Genomic DNA, 12492 nt, shown 5'->3' with positions numbered 1-12492 from the left:
GATAAGCGTATAAGCGACTGTTAGGGTATGAGTGAGTTTTGACTAGTTTCTTAAGTGACCATGATCTAATTCCGGATTATGTTGTTGTTCATAGGTTACCGGACTCACTCTAAGCTTAAGTCTATTCGGGAACACTCAGGCAAGTTTTCTACCCGTTATACTGTTGTTGTGATGTAAATATATTGATGTATTATCTTGAGATAAACACATGACTGTTATTAGCAAATCTTGCGATATATTGGAGAATGTTGATATGGTATATATATGCATGTTATGAAATCTTGATATTCTATTATCAATTCAAATGCTTATAAACTGCATAATACCTATGCTAGAGGTAAGCAGTAGTTGCGTATACCCTTAGTATAGGGGACCCAAAGGTGGACATTTTTCTAAACCGGGAGTCGATGTTCCCGGGTATAATATATGTATATATATATAGTTTTCTATAACTATTAATCGAATAAGGTATATTCGATAGTTTTGACTAATAATCAAACTTATTTTCGATTATTCAAATAAAGATCGTACTTTCGTATAAGTATATATTTTGTTATTTAATATTCGTTTCAAGTATGAGTTTTAAAACTTCTACTTCAATTATTTTTATAAAGATTATCCTTTATGGGAATATTATTTAAATAATAATATTCAGATATTTTCTATCATATCGGGACTGATTTATTTTATTGAATTACCATTACTCTAAACATTCTTTAAAATATTTTCGAGTCTTCAATATGATTTTAAAAGTTAGAGCGGATCCCAAAACTCATTTTCAGATTTAAGATCTTCCTTTCAAAGGAGATTTAAATACTCGCTCAAAACCTAAAGGATCTGGCTCCGTGGTGTATTTTAGGCGCAACGAAGTTGCTAATTTGATAAAAGAATTTGATTACTTGCCCAAAGTTCGGGAAGTAAGCCCAATCAAAATGCGTCGGCATAGGCGATAGGCGACATGGGCTCAGTGGGAGTCCATCAAAGTATAAGTGGCTCAGTGGGAGTCCATAAAAGCGTAAGTGGCTGAGTGGCAGTCCAGCATAAGGTCCTAATACAGCCAGGGTGATAACCAGTGGGTAATTCATCCATCTACTAGTAGAAAAGGTGACTTTATTGGTATCTTTGCCTGATCAGCAAGATATCAGGTTTATGCCAAAGTTTCTTCTTTCCAAAATTCTTGGGAATGACAACTCTGCTTATACTTCCATAGCAGAAGAGTGTATGAAATGTGTATATATAGGTGTAAATATATATCGGGACTAATGAAGTATCTCGTAACTTCATTCTTTCAAATGATATTTCAAAGATTGAATATATTCAAGTCTTATCTTGTAGTCTCATCTATGGGATGAACTTTTGAAACTAATTATAGCTGGAACGATGGTAGTCGAGTAGTATTCGGAAAAGATATAAGTATATTAGAGTATCATGTAACTTCATCTTTTCAATTTATATCTAGTTAATGATTATCTTATGCACGACTAAGATTTTCAGAATAACGTTGAGACAAGGTTAGATATATGAGATCACCTTGCAACGATATTTAATACAGCTATAAACTGGAACTCTCTGTATATTATACATGTTAGAGGATTTCAAATATTTTGAAAAGTATATATGTATATATATACTAAATATTTTGCACTTTGTCACATTAAGATATCAAACTTGGTTCATTTCTTCTTGACCAAAACTTTCATGAGTATTATGAGAATGCTCATATATTGTTAATTATTATACATGTTATTTCGGTGGGCTTGTTGTTCACCCTTGCTTAATTCTTTCATCACACAATAATAGCTAGACCAGATGAACATGACCATGCTCTCAATTCGCGAGCGGATAGGAAATGTTCTGCAGTTTCCTGTAGGCGTTGATGCCATTGTAGCTGAGGTAGGAACTACCAATAGGCTATGCTTTCAACTTTTGATGTACCAGACTTATGTATATTTATTAATTGTAATAATGGCAAAGAATATGTAAATTTATTCAGAAACCCTTTTAAGGTGTAGTGACTTATAATTGTGGAATAAAATGACTTTTGTTATTTGGTATTCATCTCTGAGACTATAACTTGTGGTGTGTGTATATTTTGAGGGTCACAGTACGCAGTAATTGGTTGTTTATTTAAATTAAGTGTTGTTAAGGGAAATGGAACTCGTGACAATCCAGATCCCCGACCCCGGATTTGGGGGTGTTACAGAAATGGTATCAGAGCTAAGCGTTATAAACCTCAGAGATGATGCGACGTTAAAATAAGAAGTTCACTAAGATAATAAGAACTCTTTCCAAGTTCATAGTCAGACTACCTAACGTAGTACTGACAGTTAAAACCCTTATGGGAACCCTTATAAATATCGTGATAGAAGCGTAGTTCGTTATCGTATATGGTAGTGGGACTCCAAACCCTGAAGTTCAAGAGCAATAATATGATGATGTTTTATTATATATTGGGGATTGGATTGTGGATCCAATGGAGCACCCTAAGTAGGGACCATATGATATTCATATGAACTACTGAGAATACAGAGAAATGCTAATAATTCTGCTTACAAATGTTTCTCACTTTTTGTATCTCAGATCTTTTTTTTCTATTTGCTACTTCTTGGTTTATATATTACCAAGATTACAAAGTCAAAAGACAGGATCATTATAAAAACTATCGGGTCTAATGCTTTGTTACTTTGTTCTCTATTACCGAGTTAATAGGCTTCCTCATTCCATTTGCATACACTTCGATGCATGTGACTATGCTGTCACTGTCAACTGATATTTGAATTCTTTATCCGTTGAGTACATGATCATCCGTCGACTTTATGATCATCCGTTGATGGCTTCATTGATCATCCGTCGACTGCTATATTGAACATCCGTTGATAGTTATTTGATCATCCGTCGATGGCTTTGTTAATCATCCGTCGGTAGCTATTTTGGCACTTGACTTCAATTCTTTTATACAGAATTACAAGACATCATCTATGTATAATTAATCAACCTATTCTGCATATCTAGTTAAATTCAACATGACTTATATGCTACTACAAAATTTATACAAAGGTGTATGCAGAAATGTGCTACAAACTTATTATTACATAAGCTACTCACTCAATGGATAATAAGTTATCATTCGTCGGGACTATAATGAGTTATCCGTCGGGACTATAATTCTTATTCGTCGAGTGCTACATTATCTCACTAAGTAAAAATCTACTTAGGTGTTTTGTTTATGGCATCATCAAGTACACAACATATGCACAACAATCTCCCCCAATTTATGTCTACTGGAATTGTAGCCATAAATTAAGAGATACTTGATGATAACAAAACACCCTAAACATACAGCTTTATAGAAAAGTAGATAATATTGAAAAGTGCTTCAATTAATCAAAGTGTACAAAGGTTAGCTCACAGTCATTTTCAAGATGCTCCTCTAGCCTGAGCAGATTTTTCTAGGTTCTTGAAGGTCTGGATCTTCTTCCAAGCTTTCTGTTGTTTTCATCAATCTGATATTGGAGCTGTCTGTGGAATTTCAGTTCATCAGATTCTGAGAGATTTAGCTTTCCTTGCATTTCCAAGAGAGTCTCATTGCTGGAGATGCTCAATTGGTCTTCTAATCTGAAGAATCTTCTCACCCCTTTGTCATCTATGAACTCATCAGCCAGTAGGGCCTTAGATGCACTCTTCTCCCTGTGTATGGGATGATTAGAGTCTTTGGGAGTGCATCTTTAGCTCTAACACTCCTTAGTTCTTCAATCTTCTTCAATACTAGTCTTCTTGCAGTGATGTTGAACCCAAAGTTCTTCTTGAAGGATGAATAAACTTTAATTAGTACAGCTTGGCTCTCTTGAAGAATCATGTGAAGTGGCCACTGAATCTTCTTTCCTCCTTTGTACTTGAACACTAACCTTTCATGTAGGTTCCTGTATGTACCAATACCTCTTACTTCATCTAGTTCATCCAGATAGAGATTTAGATCAGAAAATTCTTTGATGTCACATAAGGACAAGTAGTCTCTGATAAGTGGATTTTATATCCACTTGGAATGCTTTATTACAAGCTTAAATTGGTGTTTTGGACTCAAGTTGTTGGTATTTTGATGTGTTTTTGTGTTATTGCATTTCAGGTATCAGTTAAATGAAGAAAAGAGCTTTTAAAGGAAATATGATAAAAAGTGATCAGAATTGGAAGCCAAGGCCATTGTCAAGTTGTAGAGAATCTCAATAGCTTCGCGTGGGCAGTTGAATCGCCTAATTCTGACGAGTAGAACTCAAGTTATGGCCAAAATAAGATTCATCAGAATATTTTTCCCAGTCAGTAGCTGAGCGCCCACTCAGCAGAGCTGAGCGCCCGCTCAGAGAGCTGAGCGCCCGCTCAGGGGGCGGCTGGTCGCTGATTTCGCTGAAAAAGCCTTTTTTGAGTAGAATTTGACGATTTTAAGGGTCCAGGTCCACTAGGGGCGTATATATACTTAAAAAAAAGGGTTTTCATCATCCGGGAAGATTGGGATACCAAGGAGAAGGCCTAGAAGCACAGAACAACTCCGAAAAAGAAGATCTTGTTTTCAACTTGTGATTCTTTAAATTAGTTGTAACTTTGGATGCTCGTTTTCGTTCTTGTTGAACCTAGATCTCGTTTATTCATACTTTGATTATTATTTAGTTTATTAAGACCTTGTTCATACCATGTTTTCATTGGAACCCATGGTGACGATGAGTTCGATTATGGGCTAATCGTTGTCATGGGATTCTAGCGGATTTACTTATGGATTTCAATAGTTAATTGTTTCGATATCTTGGTGTGTGGTGATTGTATGATATCCTAGTATTGGTTGTGCTTATTCGTCTTATATGCGTAGCTAACATATAAGATAGCGTGTTAATCTCTATTGAAGCGACAGTGAATATAGAGGTTTAGAACTTGCCATGCTAGCATAGGTTCTTGTATGTGTATACATGATTCGTAGGTAACTCTAACCGTTTTACTTGCCCTATGTAATCAAGATAGATAACTTGTTCTTTAACCGTTATTTTGTCAAATTCTATAGACATATAGGGTCTCAATATAATTGGTGCCTATTCAGCTTCTATCTCTTTTGTGGATGTCTGGTAGAATGGTACTCGTGCAACGAAAGTTAGCGTTTATCAGTTTCGTGTTATCTGATTAGTGTCCTCACCATCACATGCTAAGGTTAAGAACGAGAAGGCTATTGAATGAAGTAGTAATGAAGTTAGAATCCCATGTTTGTCATATATAGTAATTCAACCTCAATTCTCTTAGTTAATGTTATTTAGTATAATCTCTTAGTTTAATAAAAACCCAATTTGTTATTTGTCTTAGCATTGAGCGATAACCATACATTGTTGCATAGGTGCATAAATTGAACTTAACCTAAACCAGTCTCTGTGGGAACGAATCTGATTTATATCTTATACTACTTGCGTACGCGTATACTTGCGTGAATATTAGCGCGTGTTTTCGCCCTAACAAGTTTTTGGCGCCGCTGCCGGGGACTTGGTGTTAATTTTTAGTTTATGTGCTTGTCATCAGTGGTCGTTAAAGTTCACTGACTCGGATTCTTTTACTTTCACAGTTTATTTGTTTGTGTTTCAGGTACTCATTACAATGGGAGATTCAGCAGCACGAACGAAAGCCTTGATGGACTTTTCTCAACCCAAGATCAATGACATTCAATCTAGTATTATCCGGCCAGCTATCACAGCTAATACCTTTGAGATCAAGCCTGGCATAATTCAATGGGTACAGACTTCAGTCCAGTTTGGGGGTTCTCCAACGGAAGATCCCAATACACACATTAGGGATTTCATTGAAATATCCGACACCTTCAAGTTCAACGGTGTTTCTGAAGATGCTGTGAAGCTGAGACTGTTCCCATTCTCTCTGAAGGACAAGGCTAAGAGCTGGTTACACTCTCTACCAGCTGGTTCGATTACTACTTGGGAAGATCTTGCTCAGAAGTTTCTTACTAAATTCTTCCCTATGGTGAAGACAGCTGCACTCAGGAATGCTATTACTCAATTTGCGCAGCAAACGGGAGAATCGCTAAGTGAAGCTTGGGAGCGCTACAAGGAGATGCTTAGGAAGTGTCCTCATCATGGAATTCCTGATTGGATGATCATCACTTATTTTTACAATGGGTTGGGAGCACAGTCCAGACCCATGCTCGATGCAGCATCAGGCGGAGCATTATGGGCAAAGAGCTATAAGGAAGCTTATGATCTAATTGAACTGATGGCTGCTAATGAATATCAGTATCCAACCCAGAGATATCCACAGGGCAAGGTAGCAGGAGTTCTTGAAGTGGATACAGCTACAGCTATCACTGCTCAACTAAAGGCGTTGTCTATGAAGATCGATTCTCTGGCTAACTATGGTGTTAAGCAGATAATTAGTGTTTGTGAGCTGTGTGCAGGTCCGCATGTGACAGAACAATGCGCTATATCTAGCGACTCAGCTCAGTTTGTGAGCAACTTTCAGAGATCGCAGCAACCAGTTTCAGACACTTATCATCCTGAAAACTGGAATCATCCTAACTTCAGCTGGAGCAACAATCAGAATGCGATGCAACAGCCATTCCAGCAGTTTACAAATAAGCTATTTAACCCTCCTGGTTTTCAGCAACAATTTACACCAAGACAACAACTCCAACTTCAACAACAAACTAATGATGCAGGTCTATCTTCGAATGAAAAATATGAATTGGAGGAGTTGAGGCTTATGTACAAAAACCAGGCTCTTATATGCCAAAGTTAGGCTGTTTCTATCCAGAATCTGGAGAACCAAATAGGGCAAATTGCTAATGCCTTATTGAATCGACCACCAAGAACGCTTCCTAGTGATACAGAAACAAATCCAGGCAAGAGGGAAGTTGAAGAATATGTGAACGCCATCACCTTAAGGTCTGGAAAGGTTGCAAGCCCCCAAATTCAGCAAGACGAAGAGCCTAAAAAATCTCAAGATTCAGAAAATGCAGTTGTGGCTGAAGAAGATGTGTAGAAGGAAGTAGAGGTGGAACCAAGGAAGAATACTGTGGAACACACTCCTCCTGAGGGTAATACAGGGGAGAAATAGATCTATCCTCCACCTCCTTTTCCTAAAAGGCTGCAGAAGAAAAAGCTGGATAAGCAGTTTGAGAAGTTTCTGGAGGTGTTCAAGAAACTTCATATCAACATACCTTTCGCTGAAGCTCTTGAACAGATGCCTAGCTATGCGAGGTTTATGAAAGGTATTCTCTCTCAGAAAGTGAAGCTCGATGACTTAGAGACCGTTGCTATAACGGAGGAATGCAGTGCTGTGCTGCAACAGAAGTTGCCTCCGAAGCTTAAAGATCCTGGAAGCTTCACTATTCCTTGCACCATCGGAAACTTGTCGTTCGACAAGTGTTTATGTGATTTAGGAGCTAGCATCAATCTGATGCCCTTATTTATCTTCAAGAAGCTTGGTCTGCCTAAGCCGAAACCAACATTCATGTTATTGCAACTAGCTGACCGTTCCATCGCTTATCCACGAGGTATAGTGGAGGATGTCTTGGTCAAGGTGGATAAACTCTTCTTCCCTGCTGACTTTGTAATTCTTGATTTCGAGGAAGATAAGAAGATTCCCATTATCTTGGGAAGACCATTCTTGGCTACAGGCCGAACTATGATCGATGTGCAAAAAGGAGAGCTTACGATGAAGGTTAATGATCAGAAGGTCACTTTCAATGTGTTCAAGGAAATAAAATTACCCACAACTAAAGAGGAGTGCTTTAAAGTAGAGCAAATTCAAGTTTTGAATGCACCTCTGTGGAAGAGGAAGTTGGATGTGCCATTCGATTCTCTTGGGTTAGCAGAGCTGAAAATTTTTCAGGATCGTCTCGAGTCGTCTATTGAAGATGCTCCTACACTTGAGCTCAACCCACTACCAAATCACTTGAGTTATTCATTCTTAGGTGCAGCCCCTGACAAGGGGTTGGGATATATCTTTGATGATGTAGAGGGTAGCCGAACGGATCCTCCAGTGCCTATAGAGGGTTCTTCTCATGTGCAGCAGGTAGTTGATAGGACTGGTGTTGGTGATGAGCAGTACAGGCGAGTAATTAGGCGTATGGAGGCCATGCACGACATTCACCATCATTTTGCTGAAGATTTGACACACGCTTTCGGTACTATTTTCCGAGACACTAGTGGCGAGGTTGATTGGCCACCTGATCCTCCACCCGAAGAGGGTGATCTTTCCGACGACTAGGTATGCCTGAAATCCTTATTATTACCTTCAATGAGGACATTGAAAATTTTAAGTTTGGGGGTGATAATGTAAGGATTAGTAGTGTGTGTCCATATAGATTCATATAGATTCATGTTGCATGTTTAGTTGTAGTTCATTCATATTTTTGTATGATTGTTCATTTAGGACATATTTGTTTGTTTTTATGTAATTTCATATAGTTGCATTTGCATGCATATTTAGCATGATCCCTTAAGATGAACTATGATATTTGATAAGTTGATGTTGAGTTCAGTGTGGTGATGATGAATAGAGGGATGTTTAAGTCCTAATGAATTGATTTGCATGCCAGAAACAAATATTTTCACAAAGTCTTATAGGGTTGCTTTTGATCTAGATCATGATCATACTTGTTTGTTGTTGAGATTTAATCACTTGGTTATATTTAGAATTTGTGATATTCTCGTAGTGACGTAAAAATACTGATTCTTTTTATCTGGAGAAAAACTTGGATTTCATTGCTAGTTGTTGTAAGGCTAGGTGTCAAATGGCTAGTAGCCGGCTCATATTTTTATGAGTAGTCTAGGGTTGAATGAGATGGAGCGAAACGCACTCATTCAGAAATTGTTGAAAAAAAAAGAAAAAAAAAGAAAAAAGAGAAAAAAAAAGAAAGAAAAAAAGTATGTGTTTATGCACAATTGATCAAGAGTGAGCTCTTTAATACTCGAGTTATTAAGTTCTAGGGGACTTTGTGCCTAGTGACCTAAGGCTTTTATAGTCTGGGATCCGCTAACCTAACGCTCGCTACATGGGTATTATAGTATAAGTCTTTTGGGACCTCATTCATTGCACGATCAAATAAGCATCTTTGCTATGTGTTCAATAATAGTGTGAATCCTTGTATAACTCTAGTAGAAAGGAGGTGTTGTGAGTCATAATGCGTTTATTGTCTATTCTGTTTATAAACTTTTGATTGTTTCAATGATAAATAAGTTAGGGTTATTGATCTAGTATCGAGAGTATATCTGTTAAGCATCACACTCGCACGTTTCTGGTTTGTGAGTTGGTTTATGGGATTTATTCAAACTCTATTTCAAGTTATTGCATTCTTAGAGGCATTGGCTTATTCATTTGGTTATGGTTATTCTGAGGGGATCGATTGCATTGTCATTTAGTTGTATTCACGTAGTTGCATTCATGCATTAGGTTTGTTTTGTAGTTTTGAGTCTGTTTATTCTTGAGGACAAGCATCGATTCAAGTTTGGGGGTGTGATAAGTGGATTTTATATCCACTTGGAATGCTTTATTACAAGCTTAAATTGGTGTTTTGGACTCAAGTTGTTGGTATTTTGATGTGTTTTTGTGTTATTGCATTTCAGGTGTCAGTTAAATGAAGAAAAGAGCTTTTAAAGGAAATATGATGAAAAGTGATCAGAATTGGAAGCCAAGGCCATTGTCAAGTTGTAGAGAATCTCAATAGCTTCGCGTGGGCAGTTGAATCGCCTAATTCTGACGAGTAGAACTCAAGTTATGGCCAAAACAAGATTCATCAGAATATTTTTCCCAGTCAGTAGCTGAGCGCCCGCTCAGCAGAGCTGAGCGTCCGCTCAGAGAGCTGAGCGCCCGCTCAGAGAGCTGAGCGCCCGCTCAGAGAGCTGAGCGCCCGCTCAGAGAGCTGAGCGCCCGCTCAGAGAGCTGAGCGCCCGCTCAGAGAGCTGAACGCCCGCTCAGAGAGCTGAGCGGCCGCTCAGGGGGCGGCTGGTCGCTGATTTCGCTGAAAAAGCTTTTTTTGAGTAGAATTTGACGATTTTAAGGGTCCAGGTCCACTAGGGGCGTATATATACTTAAAAAAAAGGGTTTTCATCATCCGGGAAGATTGGGATACCAAGGAGAAGGCCTAGAAGCACAGAACAACTCCGAAAAAGAAGATCTTGTTTTCAACTTGTGATTCTTTGAATTAGTTGTAAGTTTGGATGCTCGTTTTCGTTCTTGTTGAACCTAGATCTCGTTTATTCGTACTTTGATTATTATTTAGTTTATTAAGACCTTGTTCATACCATGTTTTCATTGGAACCCATGGTGACGATGAGTTCGATTATGGGCTAATCGTTGTCATGGGATTCTAGCGGATTTACTTATGGATTTCAATAGTTAATTGTTTCGATATCTTGGTGTGTGGTGATTGTATGATATCCTAGTATTGGTTGTGCTTATTCGTCTTATGTACGTAGCTAACATATAAGATAGCGTGTTAATCTCTATTGAAGCGACAGTGAATATAGAGGTTTAGAACTTGCCATGCTAGCATAGGTTCTTGTATGTGTATACATGATTCGTAGGTAACTCTAACCGTTTTACTTGCCCTATGTAATCAAGATAGATAACTTGTTCTTAAACCGTTATGTTGTCAAATTCTATAGACATATAGGGTCTCAATATAATTGGTGCCTATTCAGCTTCTATCTCTTTTGTGGATGTCTGGTAGAATGGTACTCGTGCAACGAAAGTTGGCGTTTATCAGTTTCGTGTTATCTGATTAGTGTCCTCACCATCACATGCTAAGGTTAAGAACAAGAAGGCTATTGAATAAAGTAGTAATAAAGTTAGAATCCCATGTTTGTCATATATAGTAATTCAACCTCAATTCTCTTAGTTAATGTTATTTAGTATAATCTCTTAGTTTAATAAAAACCCAATTTGTTATTTGTATTAGCATTGAGCGATAACCATACATTGTTGCATAGGTGCATAAATTGAACTTAACCTAAACCAGTCTCTGTGGGAACGAATCTGATTTATATCTTATACTACTTGCGAACGCATATACTTGCATGAATATTAGCGCGTGTTTTCACCCTAACAGTCTCCCTTATTGACTTTGGGCTGAGCTTTGACTACAGACTTGGATTTTAGAGGTGACAGCTTCACTTTCTTGACTGCTCTTGACTTTGTCCTTTTTGGCTTGCTAAGGATTGGTAGATTGAAGTCTGGAATTGGTATGTTCTCCCATTCTATTGGCTCATCCTTGGGCACAATAGGTTCACCATGAATATTCCTGTAGGGATCCACCACCCTTATGTCTTCAAATACCACGGAGGGCTTTGATGCTTGAGTTGTAGTTGGTGTGGATTCCTTAGGAAATTGATCTTCCAATTCCTTGTCAACAATATCCAGTTTCCTTTTAGTTCTTTTAGCCAGTTCTTTCTTTCTTGAATATTTCTTCTGTTCTTCAACTTGTTCCCTTGATTCAGTAGCTTCAGATGGTTGAGAGGGAATTTGTTGAGATGAATTCACAGCCTGTAGCTTGGCCAGGATAGCAATCTGCTCTTTCTTTTGTTTAGACTTCTTTGCATCTAGAGCAGCTTGCTTCTTTTCCTGCTTCAATCTGGCTTTTTCTTCTCTCTTTGCTTGAGCAAATTGAGGATGTCCAGCTATCACACAAATTTCCTTCCCATTTTTGAATATCTTAGCAATCCTCCTTTTAGAAGCTGAATCAGTTGGATCTTTATAGAAAATAATTGATCTTGACAAAAGCTTCTTTTCATCAGGCTTGGGTGTCTCATACACAATGTCCATGGGGTTCTTCACGGATGATTTTGAGTAGTTTGCCCTTGGTTTAAGAATCATTTCAGCCTTTGGAGACTTGATGCAGGAAGATTGTCCTCTTTCCAGATAGTTCATGCTAATTTCATTCACACTAATTTGCTTGACTTGAGAGTGATGGATGGCTGACTTAACTGGCTCCTTGACAAGTTCAAACTTTTTCTGTATCTCCTCATCAATCTTCTCCCAGTTGATCAAACTCAACTTTTCCTTCTCAGCAACTTTCAAGTTGGCTGCTGCTGCTTTAATCAGATCTATACCATCTGTAACTGGTCGCTTTGAGACAGTAATTGAAGGCACAAATACTTTACTGATTTGTATCTGAAGCTTCTCCCCCTCACTTGGTCCTTTCTCCCCCATTTTGTTATCATCAAGTTGAGGGGTCAAGCCTTGTGCTTTAGCCAGTTGCATTAGAAGACTGGTCTGAGACTGTTGATTTTAAAGAATGGTGACCATAGAGTTTTCAATAACTTGAACTCTGTCCTCCAATTTGGTCAGCTTCTTTTCATCATCTGATTCTCTTCTCAGTCTCAGTAGCAGATCCTGCATGGTACCATAGGGCATGATTGAGTCCAGCTTCTCAGAATTGTAGGTCTTCAAGTCAGCTATATCCTTTTTGAGTTCATCCACACTCAGATTTTGTCTTAATTATTGTAGCTTCATGAG

The 12492-nt window shown here is 38.1% G+C and overlaps 1 non-coding gene across 1 annotated transcript; it reads right to left on the bottom strand.

The window, feature by feature from the left end:
* Positions 1-6012: 6012 nt before the first annotated feature.
* On the bottom strand, positions 6013-6119 carry LOC141675342 (small nucleolar RNA R71). Its single transcript, XR_012556000.1, has one exon. It is a non-coding gene; the product is annotated as a small nucleolar RNA R71 (small nucleolar RNA).
* Positions 6120-12492: the final 6373 nt, after the last annotated feature.

Source organism: Apium graveolens, chromosome 7 (assembly GCF_009905375.1).
Source record: "Apium graveolens cultivar Ventura chromosome 7, ASM990537v1, whole genome shotgun sequence".
NCBI classification, from domain to species: domain Eukaryota; kingdom Viridiplantae; phylum Streptophyta; class Magnoliopsida; order Apiales; family Apiaceae; genus Apium; species Apium graveolens.
The sequence above is the reverse complement of the archived record's forward strand: the minus strand, read 5'-3'. Positions and strand labels throughout refer to the sequence as shown.